This window comes from Stegostoma tigrinum, chromosome 18, assembly GCF_030684315.1.
Source record: "Stegostoma tigrinum isolate sSteTig4 chromosome 18, sSteTig4.hap1, whole genome shotgun sequence".
NCBI classification, from domain to species: Eukaryota; Metazoa; Chordata; class Chondrichthyes; order Orectolobiformes; family Stegostomatidae; genus Stegostoma; species Stegostoma tigrinum.
In genome coordinates, this window is record NC_081371.1 from 53,852,429 (window position 1) to 53,866,932 (window position 14,504).

Below are 14,504 nucleotides of genomic sequence, written 5' to 3' on the forward strand. Positions count from 1 at the left end.
TGGATGAGTTGATGGTGCAAATTGTGGCAAATGGGTATGATTTAGTGGCCATTACAGAGACATGGTTACAGGATGGTCATGACTGGGAGTTAAACATCCAGGGGTAGCAAACTGTTCGGACGGACAGCCAGAAAGGTAAGGGAGGTGGTGTTGCCCTGAATTTTACAGATGATATCGGGGCAGTAGTGAGAGATGACATAAGTTCGACTGAACAAAACATTGAATCCACTTGGGTGGAAATTAGGAATAGCAGGAAGAAGAAGTCATTGACAGGTGTGGTCTATAGGCCACCAAATAATGACATCGTTGTGGGGCAGGCAATAAACCTATGACGGAACAAGCTATCCTAGATTTAGTACTGTGTAATGAGACAGGAATAATTAATGCTCTCACAGTTAAGGGCCCTCTCGGAAGGTGTGATCACAGTACGGTCGAATTTAAAATATAGATGGAGCGTGAGAAGGTTAAATCCAGTACCAATGTCCTATGCTTAAACAAAGGAAACAAGAAGGAATGAGGAAGGAGTTAGCCAAGGTAGAATACGAGTAAAAATTTTATGGTGTGTCATTTGAGGAACAGTGGAGGGCTCTCGAGATGATTTTTAACTGTGCTCAGCAGGAGTATGTTCCAGTGACAAGGAAGAACTGTAGGAAAAGAGGCAGGCAGCCATGGATATCTGAGGAAATGAAGGAAAGTATCAGATTGAAAAAGAAACACATACAAAAAAACAAAAAGTAGTGGGAAACTAGTAGAATGGGAAATCTTTATAGGCCAATAGAAAGCCACAAAAAGAGTTATAAAGAAAAGTAAGATTGTTTATGAGAGTAAACTAGCTCAGAATATGAAAACAGGCAGCAAAAGTTTCTATAAATATGTAAATCGTAAAAGACTAGCGAAGGTAAACACTGGTCCTTCAGAGGATGAGAAAGCGACTTTAATAACTGGGAATGAAGGAATCGCAGAGTCATTAAACAGTTATTTCATGTCGGTCTTCACAGTGGAAGACACAAATAACATGCTGAAAGCTGATGGCAAGAATGTTATAGCAGACGAGGGCCTAGAAACTATCATTATCGCTAAGGAGGCATTACTGGGCAAGCTAATGGGGCTAAAGGTAGACAGGTCTCCATCCCAGGGTACGAAAAGAGGTGATGGGAAAAATAACAAATGCTCCAGTAATTATTTACCAAAATTCACTGGACTCTGGGGTGGTTCCCGCAGATTGGAAAACTGTTTAAAAAAGGAAGTAGGCAAAAAGCAGGTAACTACAGGCCAGTTAGCTTAACTTTGGTAGTGGGGAAAATGCTTGAAACTATCATTAAGGAAGAAATAGCAAGACATCTGGATATAAATTGTCCCATTGGAAATACCCAGCATGGGTTCATGAAGGGTAGGTCATGTTTAACTAATTTGGTGGAATTCTTTGAGGACATTATTTGCATGGTGGACAATGGGGAGCCTGTGGATGTGGTGTATCTGGATTTCCAGAAAGCATTTGACAAGGTGCCACACCAAAGGTTGTTACATAAGATAAAGTTGCACGGTATTACAGGTAGTGTATTGGCACGGATAGAGGATTGGTTGACCAGTAGAAAGCGAAGAGTATGGCAAATTCGTGTTTTTCTGGTTGGCGGTCGGTAGCTAATGCTGTGCCTCAGGGATCAGTGTTGAGACCGCAATTGTTTACAATTTATGTAAATAATTTGGAGTTGGGGACTAAGTGTGTGGGTCAAAATTTGCAGATGACACTAGGGTGAGTGATAGAGCAAAGTGTGCAGAAGATACTTAAAGATTGCAGAAGGATATAGATAGTCTAAGTGAGTGGGCAAAGGTCTGGCAGATGGAGTACAATGTTGATAAGTGTGAGGTCATCCATTTTGTAAGGAATAACAGCAAAATGGACTATATTTTAAATGGTAAAAAATTGGAGAACGCTGCTATGCAGAGGGAATTGAGTGTCCCTGTGCACGAATTGTTAAAAGTAGGATTGCAGGTGTAGCAGGTAATTCAAAAGGCAAATAGAATTTTGTCTTTAATTGCTAGAGGGATGGAGTTTAAAAACAGGGAGGCTATGCTGCAGCTGTATAGGGTCCTTGTGAGGCCACACCTGGAGTGCTGTGTGCAGTTTCGATCTCCTTACTTGAGATGAGATATACTAGCACTGGAAGTGTGAAGATGAGATTCACTTGGTTGATTCCAGAGTTGAGAGGGTTGGATTATGAGGAGAGACTGAGTAGACTGGGATCATACTCATTGGAATTCAGAAGAATGGGGGGACATCTTATAGAAACATGGAAGATTATGAAGGGAATAGATAAGGTGGAGGCAGGGAGGTTGTTTCCGCTAGATGAAACTAGGACTGGGGACATCGCCTCAAAATAAAGGGAAGTAGATGTAGGACTGAGGTTAGGAGGAGCTTTTTCATCCAAAGGGTTGTGAACCTGTGGAATTCCCTGCCCAGTGAAGTGGTTGAAGCTACCTCATTGAATGTTTTTAAGGCAAGGCTAGATAAATTTTTGAACAGTAAAGGAATTAAGCGTTATGGTAAATGAGCGGGTCAGTGGAGCCGAGTCTCAAAAAGATCAGCCATGATCTTATTGAATGGCGGTGCAGGCTCAAGGGGCCAGGTGGCCCACTCCTGCTCCTAGCTGTTATGTTCTTATGTTTTTGTTATCATTGGCCTGGATGAGATTATTCAACTCTGCACAATCTAATCATTGGACTGTTCGGGTGAGTGTGACTCAGAACTGGATAGAATGGTGTATTTATTTAGTAAAGCACCAGCAGAGGTTTTAGAAAGAAAACAAAATCACCTTTATTTTGTATCAGAGATAATGGGAACCGCAGATGCTGGAGAATCCAATATAACAAAGTGGGGAGCTGGATGAATACAGCAGGCCATGCCGCATCTTAGGAGCACAAAAGCTGATGTTTTGTGCCTGGACCCTTCATCAGAAAATGGGGAGGGGGAGAGGGTTCTGAAATAAATAGGGAGAGAGGGGGAGGCAGATTGAAGATGGATATTTTGCTCTGATTTCTTCAGTGAAGGACATAGAGGAGAGATATTGGGTATTCAAAATGAAGGAGCAGTAGAGAGAGGAAACCAGAGACCCCTGCTATGGGAAAGCTATCATTAAACTGGAGAGGGTTCAGAAAAGATTTAACAGGATGTTGCTGGGAATGGATGGTTTGAGGTATAAAAATAGACTGGAAAAGCCAGGACAGTTATTTTCACAGGAGCGTAGGAAGTTGAGGTGTGGCCTTTTTGAGTTTTATAACATCACGAGGGACATAGATAAAGGTAAATAGCAAAAGTAGGGCACTTCAAAACGAGGGAGCATATTTTAAAGGTGAGAGAAGAAAGACTGAAAAAGAACATGAAGACCAACCTTTTTATTTTGTACACAGGGTGGTTCATGAACTTCTGGAAGAAGTGGTGGATGTCGTACAGTTACAATATTTAAAAGGCATTTGGATAAGAAAATAAATAGGAAAGGTTTGCAGGGATATGGGCCAAGTGCAGGTGGATAAGATTAGTTTAGTTTGGGAACCTGGTTGGGGCATGGACTAATTGACTACAGAATCTGTTTACATGCTGTATGACTCTATGACTTCATGGAAGGAAGAAGCACAAAACATTTCTGCTTATCTTCCAGCGCGTGAAACCTTTCCAGTTCAAAGAAACCAGCTTTATGTTTTTGCCAGATCCAAGAAACAAATTTCTGAGGAAGGGTCACCGGGCCCGAAATGTTAACTCCGTTTTCTCCTTCACAGATGCTGCCAGACCTGCTGAGCTTTTCCGGCAACTTTGTTTCTGTTCCTGATTTACAGCACCCGCAGTTCCTTTGGTTTTACCAAGAAACAAATTTTTGAGTGTGAAGTTCTTCAGGGCATACCAATACAATAGGAGATGATAACAAAGGAGGCACGAGTACTTGACACTACATTAGTAAATGTTTTTAAAGCTAAGGTAGATTTTTTTGAACAATAAAGGAATTAATGGATATGGTGAGAGCGCGGATTAGTGGATCTAAGCCCATGAAAAGATCAGTCATGATCTTATTGAATGGCAGAGCAGGCCTGAAGGGCCGAACGGCCTACACCTGCTCCTAGCTCTTACATTCTTACCTAAATTAAAGCATTTTGAAGGTGACTGCGGGGTAGTGAGCTGAGAAGAATATTGCCTTTGAGTGCTGTAAGTGAATAGCTGAAACTTCCTTTATTCTTTGAAGGTGACAGATCAATTAGTACTGAAGAAATTGCTTGTATTTCATCCACTTTTGTGAGGAATTTAAGTCCAGTTGTTCCTTTCCCATCTCCCTACATTTGCTTTCCAGAACTCCAGTCTAAAAAAAGCAAGTTTTATTAAAAGGATGATGACCTGTCGACCTCTGTGAAAGCAGCCTGGAGGGCAGACACAATTTCTCTTTTGCGTAGTGTGCTGTGTGATTTAAGGTGATCTAAACACTGTTTCCTATTAACAAAGGCCAGTATCCCAGGAGCAGAAGCCGGCTAGTAGGATCTATTGTTACAGCTGCCTTTAACCGCGTGGGCCTTGTTTATAAGAACGACAGCATTTGAAAATGTGCTCACAAGCCAGTTGCTCATTTGCATTTCTGCACTTTCCGTTTAATTTTTTGTGTGATGAATTTCAAATAAAAGGCACCTGAAACCAGACACCGCCTGTGGACCTAAAGGTTAGTTTTGAGATGTTCGCAAGTAGTCTGATGCCATTGTAGATAGCAGTAACTGTAGGGTGGATTCTAGGCACAGAATTGAGTAGAAATGCACCTGTTTATGAGTGCAGGAACAAAAACTGAAGTTGCTGGAAAAGTTCAGCAGGTCTGGCAGCATCTGTGAAAGCAAGTCAGAGCAAACGTTTCATGTCCAGTGTCTAGTTCTGAGGAAGGGTCACCAGACCCAAAATGTTAACTCTGTTTTCTCCTTCACAGATGCTGCCAGACCTGCTGAGCTTTTCCAGCAGCTTCTGTTTTTATTTGCGGTTTATGACATCTGCAGTTCTTTTGGATTTTATGTATAAATGCATGTGTTTCAGGATTTATGTATTAGCCAACACCATAATAACAACTGTCTTTTCAATCAACTCCATATTAAAACTATTTAAAGTCACAAGAGACGTCGAGATGTCCAGCACAGAAACAGACCCTTCGGTCCAATTAGTCTATGCTGACCAGATGTCCTAAGTTAATCTAGTCCCATTTGCCTGCATTTGGCCCATATCCCATTAAACCCTTCCTATTCGTGTACCCAACCAGATGCTCACTGGAGCCGATATCAGGTTCAATAACATTAGGGCTTGTGTTTTCCCATGTTCCTTACCCTAATCCCCACAACCAAGCCTTGTTGTCACATGGAGATAGTAAGAACTGCCAATGCTGGAGCCAGAGATAACGTAGTGTGGAGCTGGAGGAACACAGCAGACCAAGCAGCATCAGGGGGAGCGAGACATTTTCTGAAGAAGATGCTGACCTGAAATGTCAACTTTACTGCTCCTCTGATGCTGCCTGACCTGCTGTGTCCCTCCAGCTCCACACTGTATTATCTCTTGTTAACACATGGTTTGCTTTCACACATTACACATTGTTAGCCAATAACAATCCCCATTAAAAGTTATTCACCCTCCTCGCCAGGTTGTTATCCACTCCTCTATCTATATAACTGCTACTGTCTATCTTTGGGCTCTATCCCGCCTATCATTTACACCTTTCCCTCTCCCCCCACCCTATCTTCTGCATGTAAACTGACATTTTCCTGGCTACCACCACTTCTGAGGAAGGGTCACTTAACCTGATTTTTCCCCACAGATGCTGCCAGATCTGCTGAGCGTTTCCAGCAGTTTCTATTTTTCCCTGTTAAATGTTGTAAATGTACCAGCCTCCACCACTTTCTCTGGCAGCTCATCCCATACACGCACCACCCTCTGTGTGAAAAGTTGCCCCTTAGGTCCCTTTTATATCGATCCCCTCTCACCTTAAACCTCTGCCTTCTAGTTTTGGACTGCCCCACCCTGGGGAAAATGACCTTGTCTATTCACCCTATCCAAGCCCCTCACAATTTTATAAACATCTATAAAGGTCACTCCTTAGCCATTGAAACTCCACGAGTAATAGCCCCAAACTATTCAGCCTGCCCCCATAGTTGAAACCCTCCAACCCCGGCAACATCCTTTAAACATTTTTGTAAAAATTGCAAATTTGGATGAAGGACGTGAATAAAAGTAGAAGTTGCCTGGCAGCACCTGTAAAGAAAAAATCAAAGTTACTATTTCGAGTCCAGTGACTCCTTCTGATAAAGGGTCACTGGACTCGAAATGTTAACTTTGATTTTTTCTTTACAGACGCTGCCAGACCTGCTGAGCTTTTCCGACAACTTCTGTTTTTGTTCCTGATTTACAGCATTCATAGTTTTTTCTGTATTTTTGAATGAAGGAAGTGAACAAATAATTGCAAAGTTTGTAGATAACACTAAAATAGGAAGTCGTGTGGTGAAGAGGACACAAAGTGTCTACTAAGGGATGTTGGCAGGTTTAGAGAGTGGGTAAAAATTTGGCAGATGGAATATAATATGAGAAAGTATGGGTTATGTGCTGTGGCATGAAGAAAAGAGGAGCTAGCTATTATTTAAGTGGAGAAAGACAGCAGAAAGCTGCAACACAGATTGACTTGAGGGTCTGCATGTATAAATCACAAAAAAATCTACTATATAAGTTCAATGGGTAATAGGGTATTAGGGAAGACAAATGGATTGCTTGTCTTTATTTCAAAAGGAATGGAGTATAAAAGTAATTAGGTTTTGCCAGAACTATTCAACACACTAGTCGGACAACACCTGGAATTCTGTGAATAATTTTGATTTCCCTATCTCAGGAAAGATATATTGGGACTGCAAGCTGCCCAAAAAAAAGGTCCACTGGGCTGATACCGGGACTGTCTTAGGAGGGCAGGTTGAATGGTGTACTCATTGGAGTTTAGAAGAATGGGACGTGAACTTCTTGAAACAGGGAGATTCTGAGAGGTTATTTCTGTTTATGAGAGAGCCAAGGACCAGAGGGCTTCAACTCGGAGTGAGGTATCAACAATTTAGGCTAAATATGATGATGAATTTCTTCTCGTAGAGGCTGCTGAATCTGTGGAATTCCTTGCCACAGAATGCTATAGGGTCTGCGGCATTAAGAATACTCAAGGCTGAGGCAGATAGATGTGTATGCCTGGATTGGAGCGTACTTACTATAAGCGGAGGTTGGACAAAGCAGAGAGTTGGAAGGCTGAGAAACCTGATAGTAGTGTATGAATTTACAAGTGGCCTTGTTAGGCTGGATAGTTGGAATCCTTTTTCCCAGGATGGAAATATCTAATACTAGGGGCATAGGTTTAAAGTGTGAGGTGAGGGGAAAGAATTTAAAGAACTTGCACTAGGCAAGTTTCTCCACAGAGGGTGGTAGGTGCCTGGAATGTGCTGCCAGGGAAGGTGGTAGAAGCTGGTACGACAGCAAAGGTTCAGAAGCATTTAGACAGACACATGAACAAGCAGGAAATAGACAGGTAGAGACCACTTGCAGGTAATGGGATTATTTTCGAATGGCATCTTGTTCAGCACAGGCATGGTGGGCCAAAGGCTCTTTTCCTGTGCTGTGCCGTTCTATGTTCTAGTCAGTGAGAGAATCAAGGGTTATGGGGAAAAGGCAGGAAAGTGGAGTTGAGGGGAATCAGGTCAGTCATGTACCCATTGAATGGTAGAACAGACTTGATAGGTTGAATAGCTTACTAGATCTCCTATATCTTGTGGACTGAAAATTCTTCAATCATATTTTCTATTGATTGCTAATTGTGCTAATACGTTGCATCAATACATTATTAACACTTTAATATGCATCTTGATGTACTGAATGACTATTTTAAAGCACATTAAAAGGCAGAGCAAATGTGACTGATTCTGTGACTGGACATAACAATCGTATTTTTAAACGTTCTCAGAAACAATATTAGTCAGACTACATATGTTCTGATGGGTCTGGAAAGCTAAACCATTGGCTTACACCTTGGCATAGGAATGATTGTCTCCTAAAAACACAATAGAGTTGTAAGTTACACCTACTCAGTAAGACGTTGGGCGAATGACTTCCCAGTTAACCTGAGGTAGGCCCAAAACGTCAGCTTTCCTGCTCCTCTGATGCTGCTTGACTAGCTGTGTTCATCCAGCTCCACACCTTGTTTTCTTTTACAATCTCTGCCTTCTTATGGCGATATCTTAGGTACAAATACCTAGGTACAATTCTTGGATACAGCAGAGGAATAGATGTAGTTGCATTAGTTACAGAGTTGAAAATAAGTTAAACACAGGAAAATATTAAGGGGTTAACATTAGAGTGTTCTAAGGTAAGACCAGTGCCCTCACACTGGTCTCCATCTAGGACTCACTGCCTGCACACTGCTCCGGGGCTGCTTCCTATAGGGTGGCACGGTGGCTTAGTGGTTAGCACTGCAGCCTCACAGCACCAGGGACCCAGGTTCGATTCCACCCTCGGGTGACTGTCTGTGAGGAGTTTGCACATTCTCCCTGTGTCTGTGTGGGTTTCCTCTGTGTGCTCCGGTTTCCTCCCACAGTCCAAAGATGTGCAGGCTATGTGGATCAGCCATGCTAAATTGCCCGTAGTGTTCAGGGGTGTGTGGGTTACAGGGGGTTGGGTCTGGGTGGGATGCTGCAAGGGGCAGTGTGGACTTGCTGGGCCAAAGGGCCTGTTCCAACACTAATCTAGTCTAATCTATGTGCTGCTGTGAAGCTTCTTCCCCGCCCTGCTCCAGGGCTCACGGCCCATGTGCTGCTCCAGGGCACACGGCCCATGTGCTGCTCCAGGGCTCACGGCCCATGTGCTGCTCCAGGGCTCACTGTTCGCGGTGTTCTGGGGTTCACGGGGCCCACCTGCAGGGCCCGGAGCACGAGGCCACCCTCCCCGTGCTGGCTCTACTGTGGAACTAGGCCCAGGCTCTCTCCCATGCATCGCAGAAGGTGGTACCCCCACTCCAGTCTGCAGTTTGACTCAGCCCGAGCCCGCTCCACAACTCCACTCTCCTTTGGGGGTGGGAGTGGGAGAAGGAAAGTAAAGCCACAAAGAAGAGGGAAAAAAGAACGATGGAGAAAAAGGTAAAGATCAGTAAGCAGAGGAGGTCTGACCAGAGCATCCTACTCTGCCACCATCTTGCCAGACAATTTTTTCCTGATTACTGGCCATGGTTTCATGGCCATTATTAGACTCCAAATTCCAGCTTTCTAAAAAATATTATTTGAATTCAACTTTGGTCAGACTACAACCTGGGTCCCCAGAATATCACTTGGGGTCAATGCATTAATAGCTTCACAATAATACCACAAAGCCAATGCCTCCTCACTAGTCAAGGAGTTTTCTTCACTAGTACTGAATCCATCAAGTCAAAGAACTGCAGATTCTGGAAATCAGAAACATTCCTGGACACAATGGAGTAATTTTTAAACCATGCTCTAGGGGGAAAATTAGGCCTATCCACCAAACCTGTACATCTTTGGGCTGCGGGAGAAAACCAGGGCACCCAAGAACAACATACAAACTCCACACAGACAATCACCCAAGGCTGAAATTGAGCCCAGGCCCCTGCTGCTGTGAGGTATCAGGACTAACCACTGAACCACCATGCAAAGCAAGTATAGGGATAAACTGAAATAACAGGATGTAGAGCTGGATGAACACAGCAGGCCAAGCAGCATCAGGGGACCAAGAAGGCTGAAGTTTCAGGCCTAGACCCTCCTTCAGAAGCCTACAGGGATAAACTGATCTTCTCCCTCAGTTGTTTCGTACTTTAGTTGTTATAAATGGAAAATACTCATCACCCTTTTCCGTTCCTTCTCCCCTATTATGTTTCTAGGAATGCGTGAGAAATTAACACTTTAACTTTACAGCAATTGTCAAACTTAAAAAATATTAGACTCCTCAAACATAGAGACTGAGCAAGTCTGTCCATATTATTCAGAAAGGGTCAGAAATCACATGATACCAGGTTATAGTCCAACAGGTTTATTTGGAATCACAAGCTAATGGAGCACTGTTCCTTAACCAGGTGAAGTGGCTTCAAATAAACGTTTCAAATAAACCTATTGGACTATAACCTGGTGTCATGTGATTTCTGATGTTGTCCATCCCAGTCCAACACCAGCACCTCCATATCATTTTAAAAGGGGGATAATTGAATCACAATCTGCTAACTGTTAATTGGTGAGAATTTTAATGTGGCATTCTGTCCCTAATAAATATTTTTAGATTTAGATTTAGAGATTTAGGATACAGGAGCACGGTGAAACGTTTACACTGTCGCCACATACGGCACCATCTTAGGTACAAAGTACCTCAGTACAAAATCCTAGTTACAGACAGAAAAATAAAGAAATAAATTTAGAAGCTCGGCACTACAATCTTCTTAGTGTAGAAGTAATCTTAAATATGTTCATAATACTTCTGCTTTTGTTTTAAACCTCAGGAATTTGACATATTAAGAATAAAGAAAGCAGATTTCTTCCTTCTCTGTTTCCTTCTTTCTCCAATTCTTGCCTTTTGCTGCCAGGTAACAAACTTCAGCCAGGCTTGAACAGGTCCATTTTAATTGTGTCTGTACCCTCCAATATCTCTGTGTGAGTGGCAGGCAGGAGGCACAGATTGAGTTTGGCAGACTGTAGAATGTTTTCTTCTCCTCTCTGTGAAGGTAAGTGTAGCGTCTGGAACGTTTGCCATGGAATGCTCTGCCAAAGAACTGACAAAACCTACTGAAATGAGGAAGATAGCTCAGACTGACAGTGAGCACTGAGACTTCAATCTGCAATTGCTGGACCAATAGGTGGCTTTGCGCTACTTCACCTAATGAGCTACATGCCTGCACGAGAATTTCTAGCAGGGGAATAGAACGGGGCTATGTCTGTACATGGACTGTTTGCAGAATGAGTACACAAGCTGCTCTTTGTTGTGTCCTCACATTTTTTTGAGAAATTGATCGTGGGATTTCTGATGCTTAAGCCTGTGGGGAGGCAATTTTGAAATGAATACAAAATAGATCGGATGAAGGATGTTGATTTACTGGATATGCTATTGTGGGAGATTTTTCTCTCGTCTTGTGGTTGAATTTTGTTCGTATTAACTTGACTTCCTTGACTTTATGTCTATGGTCCAAGTCAAATAGTTTCTTTTCAGATTGTCATTTTCATTATTGTGAAAACTCTGATGGTGTTGCTAACCCATCTTCTTCTATTGGCAACGAGTGGTGGTTGGTGAAAAATATTCAGCCTGGAGTCCGGTTACTAGTGGTGTGCCTCAAAGATCTGTTTTGGGACCACTGCTGTTTGCCATTTTTATAAATGACTTGGACTCAGGCATTGGTGGATGGGATAATAAGTTTGCAGATGACACTAAAGTTGCTGGAGTGTGGAAGAATGTTGCATGTTGCAGGGAGACTTGGATAAACTGCAGAATTGGGCTGGAAGGTGGCAAATGGAGTTCAATGCGGATAAATGTGAGGTGATTCACTTTGGGAAGAATAATAGGAAGGCAGAATACTTGGTCAATGGAAATATTCTTGGTAGTGTGGGTGTGCAGAGGGATCTTGGTGTCCATGTACATAGATCCCTGAAAGTTGCCACCCAGGTTGATAGTGCTGTTAAGAAGGCTTACGGTGTGTTAGGTTTTATTGGTAGGGGGATTGAGTTCCGGAGCTGTGATGTCATGTTGCAACTGTACAAAACGCTAGTGCGGCCTCATTTGGAATATTGCGTGCAGTTCTGGTCACCCCATTACAGGAAAGATGTGGAAGCATTGGAAAAGGTGCAGAGGAGATTTACCAGGATGTTGCCTGGTCTGAAGCAAAGGTCTTATGAGGAAAGGCTGAGGGCCTTGGGTCTGTTCTCATTGGAGAAAAGAAGGCTAAGAGGGGATTTATTAGAGACATACAAGATAGTCAGAGGATTAGATAGAGTGGACAGTGAGAGTCTTTTTCCTTGGATGACGACGTCGGCTTGTACGAGGGGGCATAGCTGCAAGTTGAGGGGTGATAGATTTAAGACAGATGTCAGATGCAGGGTCTTTACTCAGAGAGTGGTAAGGGCGTGGTACACCCTGCCTGCCAATGTAGTGAATTCAGCCACATTAGGGGCATTTAAACAGTCCTTAGATAAGCATATGGATGATGATGGGATAGTGTAGGGGGAGGGGCTTAGATTAGTTCACAGGTTGGTACAACATGGAGGGCTGAAGGGCCTGATCTGCGCTGTATTGTTCTATGTTCTATGTTCTATTGACGCCAAGTAAACTTTGTAATTCCAATTCATATCCCCTGGCGACACTAAATGTAAGTTTATCCAACACCAATATTTTGTATCAACAGCCACCTTCACTCCAGGACACCGCCAGACTTTACTCCTACTTAGCCTATAAGTTAGCAATAGCAACACTAGGGAATATTTCTCTCACTGCTGTTCTGAGATCATAGAATCCCTCCAGTGTGAGAATAGGACATTCATTCCAACAAGTCCACACCAACTCTCTGAAGAACATCCCACCCAGGCTCATCTGCCTACCCTGTTCCTTCTAACCTTGCATTTCCCATGACTAATCCACCTACACATCCTTAGACACTACGGGCAATTTAGCATGGCCAATCCACCCAACCTACACATCTGAAAATGCTTTACAGGTAAGTAAAGGTCATTGAGGTGTTGTCACTATTGAAATATAAGAACCTTAGCCCCCAGGTGAGGCATGGAAGTCACCCACAAACTGGAATAATGAACAGATAGACAGTTTTTAGTGACATTTGTCGAGAATAAATTTTTCCCAGGATGCTGGGAAAAAGTTCCTCTTTACTTCTATGAAGTCGTATTGTGGAGTATTTTATGTTCATCTGAATGGGCAGATAGCTTAAAAAAAAACACCTTTCACTCCTGAAGATGGGCAGTACCACACTCAAAAGCTTAGTTCTCCTTCTCTTTCTGCAGATGCTGCCAGGCCTGCTGAGTTGCTCCAGCGTTTCTCTGTGTTTGTTAAAGATTTCCAGCATCCACAATATTTCAGCTTTATTCTCTGTATCTGATAGACTGTGTTAGACTGTTGTGTCAGTTTTTGGTGGAAAGCATCACCACCTGCCCTTAAGAGGCCAGGCTGTTGAACAATGATTAAACCTACTACACATTCTGCTTGTGAAGAAAACCAATTTTACAGGGGGAATCACACATGGTTTTCTGTGCAATTATGGCAGTATATGCTGCAGAGGCTGATTACTTTCATTTATCTAGGTTTGCTGGTCCAGTTGCACAGTGTGTGACACATTTCCAGATATGCATTTGTATGTTTGGACCTTGTAACTGAGAAGGACCATTAACTGCTAAGTGCAAAGCTCAACTCATCTTGTATCCTATGCTTGAAGTTAACTTTGCTAGTGGAAACAGCTATTCTGAATAAGGGCTGAGGTTTGGCAGTCATTAAACTGCAATCTGTTCAGTTCGGCAAAGCATCGCTGAGTGTTGCAAATGCTAATTAACTGCCCGCTAAGCCACCTCATCAGTTTGAGACCAATATTATCAGGAGCAAAGAGGCATTGGCCAAGTTTCCAGTCTTATTGTTGATGTAAAAGTGGAGAATGAAGCTGAGGGGATGATGGCAGAGATAATGGGAACTGCAGATGCTGGAGAATCTGAGATAACAAATTGTGGAGCTGGATGAACACAGCAGGCCAAGCAGCATCTCAGGATCATAAAAACTGACATTTTGGGCCTAGACCCTTCATCAGTAAAGGGGGATGGAGACAGGGTTCTGAAATAAATAGGGAGAGAGGGGGAGGTGGACTGAAGATGGATAGAGGAGAAGATAGGTGGAGAGGAGAGTATGGGTGGGGAGGTAGGGAGGGGATAGGTCAGTCCGGGGAGGAGGGACAGGTCAAGGGGGTGGGATGACGTTAGTAGGTTGGAAATGGAGGTGCGGCTTGAGGTGGGAGGACGGGATAGGTGAGAGGAAGAACAGGTTAGGCAGGCAGGGATGAGCTGGGCTGGTTTTGGGATGCAGTGGGAGGAGGGGAGATTTTGAAGCTGGTGAAATCCACTTTGATACTATTGGGTTGCAGGGTTCCCAAGTGAATATGAGTTGCTGTTCCTGTAACCTACAGGTGGCATCCTTGTGGCACTGCAGGAGGCCCAGGATGGATACGTCGTCTAAAGAATGGGAGGGGGAGTTGAAGTGGTTCGCGACTGGGAGTTGCAGTTGTTTATTGCAAACCGAGCGTAGGTGCTCTGCAAAGCGATCCCCAAGCCTCCGCTTGGTTTCGCCAATGTAGAGGAAGCCACACCAGGTACAGTGGATGCAGTATATCAAAGGGGTGGATGTGCAGGTGAACATCTGCTTGATGTGGAAAGTCATCTTGGGGCCTGGGATGGGGGTGAGGGAGGAGGTATGATGGGGGTGAGGGATGTTGGTAGAATTG